The sequence below is a fragment of the Melanostigma gelatinosum genome (genome assembly GCF_949748355.1).
Source record: "Melanostigma gelatinosum genome assembly, chromosome: 6".
Taxonomy (NCBI): Eukaryota; Metazoa; Chordata; class Actinopteri; order Perciformes; family Zoarcidae; genus Melanostigma; species Melanostigma gelatinosum.
This window is the reverse complement of record NC_136639.1, coordinates 14,569,689-14,577,230: the sequence shown is the minus strand read 5'-3', so window position 1 is coordinate 14,577,230 and position 7,542 is coordinate 14,569,689. Positions and strand designations below refer to the sequence as shown.

At 41.9% G+C, this 7,542-nt stretch overlaps 1 long non-coding RNA gene across 1 annotated transcript in view; it reads right to left on the bottom strand.

Moving 5' to 3' along the window:
* Positions 1 to 680: 680 nt before the first annotated feature.
* LOC306778863 overlaps positions 681 to 7,542 on the bottom strand; it is a 37,220-nt gene continuing 30,358 nt past the window's right edge. The window contains exons 3-4 of the long non-coding RNA XR_013772075.1: positions 5,655 to 5,753; positions 681 to 1,376 (exon numbers count right to left, since the gene is read on the bottom strand). This is a non-coding gene — a long non-coding RNA (uncharacterized lncRNA). The remainder of the gene's footprint in view (positions 1,377 to 5,654; positions 5,754 to 7,542) is intronic.

Below are 7,542 nucleotides of genomic sequence, written 5' to 3'. Positions count from 1 at the left end.
GGTATTCTACATGATATGATATGATGATACAGGCCCAATTAAGGGATGGGGTTGTGTGAAAAATGCGATGACAGGGCAAGCGGAAGAGTAGACTGTGATCTGACATCTGAGAGGGAGAGAAAGACAAGGGAGAGAGAGAGAGAGAGAGAGAGAGAAGAGAGAGAGAGAGAGAGAGAGAGAGAGAGAGAGAGAGAGAGAGAGAGAGAAAGGTAGCAAGATAATGCATGAGGGTGGGGGAAGACTAGGGGGGGCAGACAGGACTGAAAGACGGTTGTAGGAAAGAAGGGAAGAGTGATGCTGGTAAAGGAAATGAAAATGGGGTAAGCGTGAGAAAAATAGTGAGTATGAATGTTAAGTAGGGAGGGACAGAGAATTAATGTGATTAGAAGGGAGAAGGGAAAATGGAGAGGACCAAAAAGATGGCGAGTAATGAAAGATAGAAAAGGGAGACAAATGAGGCTTCTTTCCCAAAGGAAATAATTTGTCAAAGATGTTATGGATCCTACTTTTGATCCATCTTGTAGAAGTTTAAATATAATTTTAGGGAAACTTTGAGAGGAATACAAAAGTTAGATTGTTCTACTTTTCTTTCAAAAACATAAACCACGTCAGGCAGCACGGAGAGGAAAAGGCAGCAAAAGTAGATGTAGTAGTGGAAAAGTAGTGGAAAAGAAGCATGGCATCATTCTTGTCTTTAATTGTTGTTCCATATTTTGCGCACACAGGTACATTTTATTTGGCAGACATATACAGCACACACTGTGAAATGGAGCTGATTTTAAACAGGGAGGCTTCTTAGTACTGTCTGAACCTGTTTCCCCACATTTCGTTAGTCTGTCAGGATAAACTACAACTGTGTCAGGTGTATGATTTTGATCGGGACGCATGGTGCTTTGATCACCCTTTCAGCTTTTATCAGCGTGCATGCTCTCTTTTCATAGCCAAATAGGACCCAATTACGTCAAGCACATTGTTCTTTACCTGGAGTGCCAAAGCACTACACAGAAAGGAGGAAATAACTCACACTAAAACATCACTTAAAAGAAAAGAAAAGCCTTTATTTAGCTGTCAAAAAATGTACTTGTTAGACTCAATCAATTACATGAAACAAATACAAGTTTCAATGTGAAAAATATTTTCAACCTAAGTATCCTCCCATTTAAAATAAATGAGTACAAGGTCACAGAATTTGTCTGTTTGACCGGTAGTACAGTATGATATAACCAGTTGACATAAATACAGAAATGGAGAGTACAGTGCAGGTTCAAGTGTTGTCGAGCAATGTGAAGCTTAAGGGAGTTATGAGTGGACATCTTGATGCTCCTTTCTTGATGAAATTCAGGCTCCTCTCTCGTTGATCAGGATGACTCATTTACCTAAAAAGAGAGAATACACAAATAATAACACCTTAACACCTTAAAGACATTCCAAGAATCTTTGTAGCTGATTTACATACTATTACATATTATTACATCAAAGCTCCATGAAGAACCTTTGGTGAATTTTCACCACGTGTAACTCGACACTTTCGAAAGCAAATCTTTTCTTAGAAACTATATGTGTGAAACCAAGTAATTATTCCCAGCCAAAAGGGATCTTACAGCAACCTGTTAGTTGCAGTTTTTCTGTGACAAACACATAACCTCTGTGTGTACAATCTGCCTTTGCTGAGGGACAGCACTTGTAGAGTTTCATCACATCCCAAAGCAAGATCCTTGAATGAAAGGAGTTCAGTGAGCTGTGAGTTCCCGGTGTACTTGACAGTGACAAAGGCCTCAACAATAGCCGCTGACATTAGTCCCCCTCATATCACGCTGCACTTTCCTCCCATTGTTTGCGCTGCACTTCTCACATGTATTGTCTTACGTGATGTCCTTAGAACCTGATAAGACCTACGGTGAAAGTTTTTGTAGCTGAGGACACAGGCCTGGGAGTGTCTCAGGGTTACAGCTGCTTATTATTCTCTCATAGCGACTGGGACACTGCAGGGTCTGGGGAACGCCTTATCGGATCCCCTTTACACCCGGCCTAACCTGGGTTACCTGCACCTCCAGCCCTTTCTCCATTACTCTTGCCATACCTGACACTCCTTCCCCCAGAAAGACATTATGGTATTACATTTCTCTGAAACTATAGAGCGTGTTGACAAGCATGAAAGGTATTCTGGGGTCCAACATGAATCTATAGGCTGTGCAGGACAGCTGGGGTCATTTGAGACAGCAAGGACTGGCTCAGTTAAATCTTCAGTGTCATTGTCTGCATAAGACAACAAAAGAAAACCAACACGTCATTTCAGGATCCCATGACGGACTTGTTCCTAAAGGTTTACTCCAAATGTATTTGCTGATTTATCCTGTCAGACACTTGAAATCTCTTGAAAGTTGCTAAAAGTCAGCAACTCCCTTCAGTTTTTTCCAAGGATTAAAAATAAAAAAATACAAAAGTACTGTTTTAGCCACGTTGTCTCATTCAACAAATCTCTCTGATGTTTGGCTGACAGTATAGAACAGTTCAGGCTTGGTAAGGGGTCCCTGGAACATCAACACCCACACTCAACTCAAATGCAAAAGATGAAGGGAGGTGCATTCAGACAAGCCAAGCAAACCACGCAGCCTGCACACAGCACCTCAAGGGCACACACTGCCTTCCTGGCCTGCCTGTCTATCTGTGGCAGCTGATCTTCGTCAAAGCTACATGTGCCTCTCTCTGCATCCTCCTCATCTTCTCTGCTGACACTGTAGTTGTGCAATGTGTGGAGCTGTGTGTCAATTGTGTGTGTGTGTGTGTGTGTGTGTGTCCAGGGCTTTGCTGATGGTTCTCAGTGCCTCTGATATTTGGGTTACATCAAACAAAGGATTTGACATTCACCAGTTGAACAGGCGGATTAGCGCTTGATGTTTATAAGGTGAATTAAAAATAGCTGCAACAATGCTGCACAAAACCAGTGCAAACAACACTATACATGAAAATCTGTTGCAAATTTAGGTCCTTTCACAAAATGATCTACATTGTAGAATCATTATTTTTGCTCTCAGACCCTCTACATCAGGGGTCTCAAACTCATTTTCACTCTGGGCCACATCAGCATCATGGTCGCCCACAAAGGGCCGGTTGTAAATGTAACTACGGTACTCATAACATATTGTTAAATAACTGTCTCTGCATTTGATTATTGTTTATTCAAGTGTAAAAATGTTGTACATGCAGTTATATAAATGTAAACATATATTTAAGCACATTTCTGTTGTTATAACTTAAATCCTTTTAATTGAGGGTTAAGAAACCCACATTACTCTATCAAAGATCAAACTATTAAAGAAAATATCAAAGACAAATATCAAACACAAGTTATTACAATAACTTTGTTCAATGCTTAAAATCCTTTCAAGGGTGTGTTTGCACAAAACACATGAAGTATTTCATGTGTTGTAAAGCCACGTTTAAAGTAGTCTTCAATGTACTCACAATACATTTCCATGTCAAATGTACAGTAACCAGCCAAAGAGCTGCTTCTATGACTGTGTGTTTAAGTATCTCATCATTTTGACTTTCTATTTCATAACTTTGACTTTCAATCTCATAATTTTGACTTTCAATCATCATTTTGACTTTCTATCATAATTGTAACTTTCTATCTCAGAATTATGACTTTCTATCTCATAACCTCGACTTCCTATCTCATAATTTCGACATTGGGGATATTTATTATCAAGTCTAACTTAATAAAAAAAAAAAGATCATTTCTTTTTTTTAAACTTTTTTTTTTTTTTGCTGGCGGATTCGCGGGCCACATACAATGATGTGGTGGGCCGGATTCGGCCCGTGGGCTGGGAGTTTGAGACCCCTGCTCTACATGTTTCCACTCAAACATCCAGACAGGTGGACATGTAAAATGCCTGAAATGTAACATACGCATGTACTTCTGTCTTATAGTATTTAAGGACACAACAGTTACAAAGGCCTGTTAGTAGAAACTAGATGCTTTACACAAACCATCTTCTCAAAACAGAATAATGGGTGTGAAGTCAAAGTAAAGTCAACTCTTTCAAACTGGGGCATATTTGTACAGTCAGTTGTGATCAAATTTCATTGACTCAACTGTAGAAATGTATTCTACTTTACAGCAGACCCACAAGGCACTGCAACATGTTTGTTGTCAGTTTATCTTGTATTTCTTTCTTTTTGATTGCCAGATTGACCCAGTTTGACTGAATCAAACTGGTCATTATTGGTGGTGGGTAAACTTTTCTGATCATCGATTTTCGCCTTGCTCCACACAATCTGTGTTCAGTAATGTCATTGTCCTGGCGCCTTTGCAATGAAACTGATGAAGATTAATTATACTGTATTAGCCACGACAGGAACAAGAGCCAAAACATGGAAAAGGGAATATTGCTTAAAGTGTAATAATTTTCAACACGTTGTAAGCAACATATAGGATTTTAAAAAACTATATATTTCTTTTGTCATTCTAATCTTGTGCATTTTTCAATGCCAGTAGAACCAGATTTTCCAAGACCAGATCCACAAGCATGGATAGATGTCATGCTCTCCATCACAATGCGCATTTATGCGGAAAAATGCAAGATTTTTTGGGAGTGGTCTCCCCTCATCCACAAAAAAGGATTTCATGTCAAAGTATCCCTCGGGAAATCGACAAAGGCAGAAAGTAGTGCCTTGTGTTGCCCACGTCTAATAACAGGGTCGAAGAGTTGTATGCCTTGCTCTCCTTCTGCTAACTATTCCCAGTAGAGTGCAGTCAGATGCCTCCACTCTCCATGAGGAGGCAACTGATGCTGCTGCTAATCTGCAGAGAATAAGACTCAACTGAAGCCTATCAGAACTGAAAGAGACTGCTGATACAGACTCAGTGCAGGATAAACCTGATGAAGACACATGCATGCACACATCCAGGTGCAAACATGTGTGACTACTTCATTTACATCATATAATCTAGGACTCGGGTCACGTTGGACAGATAGAGATGCCAACAAACAGACTGGGGGCAATAAATACACACACATGTATACAAATATACAGATATTAATACCAAAGATGCACCACATGCAGCTATGACTGACACACAAACACATCTCTCCGCCATCATATTTTATCCCTCTCCTACTTTCTCTCTATATCTCTGTCCATGGTTCTGAACATTAGGGAGGCATATTCTTTTTCATCTGTCAGTATGGATGGAAACAGACATGTTCAAAACACACAACAATGGCCTCGCCAGCACCAAGGAGGCTCTATGTTGTGTATGCTTGAAACACTGCATTACCTCCTAAGTGTCTAGCAACCCCAGTATAGTAAATAATGGATGCTACTCTTCCTTCAGAAACAAACCCTCTTTCACTTCAGGCACCAGTCATGGTTTGCCTGTATAAATGCCCTGTCTGTGTCTTCGGAGAAATGGATAGCACTAAAATATGTGGGTCAGACGATTTCATTAGCACAGCATTTCTCTGTGTGTCTCCTTCAATCAGCCGTCTGACAGAAGCAATGTCACTCAAAATACAGACACATTGATACAGAATTCATGGAGAAAAAGCATGCAGCGACTGCTGATCCATAGCAGGGAATTCGTAAAATACAGCCCATATTACAAGATGGCAGATATGGTGATGCTTGAAAGGAGAGAGCGCAGTCACCTCTGAGATCAGCTGAATATCCTTGACGTCTTCAGCCTGAAGACTCCACATGTTATGCCATTCGTTTCTGAGTCATGATCTACGAGGTCTCCATCCAACCTAGAACGACAGGATAGGCGTAATGTTTAGTGCTGTAGACGTACAAATACACTGAAACAAGTACACACACATGCAAGGTATCACAGCATTTTACAGACCCCGCTAAGAATCAGACTTTATTCGACGATGAGAGTCCACGATTACTTATTGCTTTTGCTCTTTGACCCACTACTTTGTGCAGTTAACTCAAAACACTAGGCAGGAATGAACAGGACTACTTTGTGCCACCACGCAACTCTCTTTGGTCTCCCTCCCCCATTCATTCTGAGGTTACATCGAAAGAGTTTCAGCTATTGTGAATTATTTACTTGGTTCACCATTCGGTCCTTTAACCCCTCAGCAAATGCACAGGCAGTCAGGGTTAAAAATACACTCCCACAGGATCTGAGTTTGAGTCTACATGCATGTGTGTGTGTGTGAGCGTGTGTGTGTGGGCAGGGATGTGGGTTTGAAAAACACACGATATAACCCGTGACACATAAAGCAGCTTACATTCTCTCTTGTACAGACACACAGGAACTCATCAGAGCATCATTATGTGGGTACTTTCTGAGTGAGAATCCAGGCCGTCCCAGATGGGATTATTATAACACAGCTTGATCTGTGCAAGACAAGAGCTACGAGTGTGACTTTGTAAGTCACTGTGTGTGTGTGTGTGTCTGTGTGTGCGTGTGTGTGTGTGTGTATGAGAGTGTGTGTCAGTGTGTGTGCATGTTTTTTAGAGAGTCAGGGAGTCCTGACCTGTGCTTCATGACCTGAGTGAATGTGAGGGCGCACCTCTCTGTGACTGTGAACGTATAAAATACGGTAGCACAAGAATAAAACTGTGCCACGCCGAATCATAAGAAAGAAGGCGCTTTTCTTGACAACCGTGTCATGGCCAGCATGTATCCAGTGGACATATTCATGCTGAGCCTCTCAGTCAAAGGCTGAAATAAAGGTCTGTGATACATGCCTGTCTTACAACTGATAGAGGCTGCAGCAGCTTCCCTGCCTGACTCAGTGAATATGAATGTCACCGAGATATGTGGGCCTTAATGGATACACACACACACACACACACCGACACCAACTCTACAAGGCCATGTTGCCGTGGTATGTCCCTGGCATGCAGCAGTGTTGTCATGGATACCCCCAGACACATCCGCCATCCCATAAGCGGGGGGATGCTGAGCGCTTCAGAGGGGTTGGCGCAGAGGCCCCCCCCCCCATCCCCCAAACCCTCAACCCCCATTCTCTATCCCCTTCCCCCAAAACTGAATCCCTGTCCCTTATTCTCCCAGAAAACCAGCTCAGCCTCAAAAGAGGCTCTCTGATTGTCAGCTGGGTAGGCCTGGAAGAACACAGCTGCTATCTTGTCCCAGTGTTGGGGCCTCCATTGCTCTTAACTGGAGTGGGTTGTAATGTAACCGGAACAATAAGATACAGATCGAATACCTCGTATGCTTGCGCCAGTTTAAATCTTGTCTGAGAAAACTTAAAATATATGTTGAACAGGGAAAATGAATGCCGTTTTGTGAGTGTATGGATGTGTGTGTTAGCTCTCAGGGCCTTGGTTAAGCCTGGAGTTTATCCTGATCCTTTTCATTAGCCATTGTCAATAATTCAACATTGCACTTGCTTTAATGGTTAAATGTGGGCAAACCCTCAATTCGCACACATCCACACTGACACGCACGGACACTCTACTTAATAGCACTCCCTCTCTTGGCCTGCGCCCAATGCCACTGAGGTGAATATAGATGTGTAAACGTGCACATAACACAGTGCACCTAAAGCTTTCAAAAGC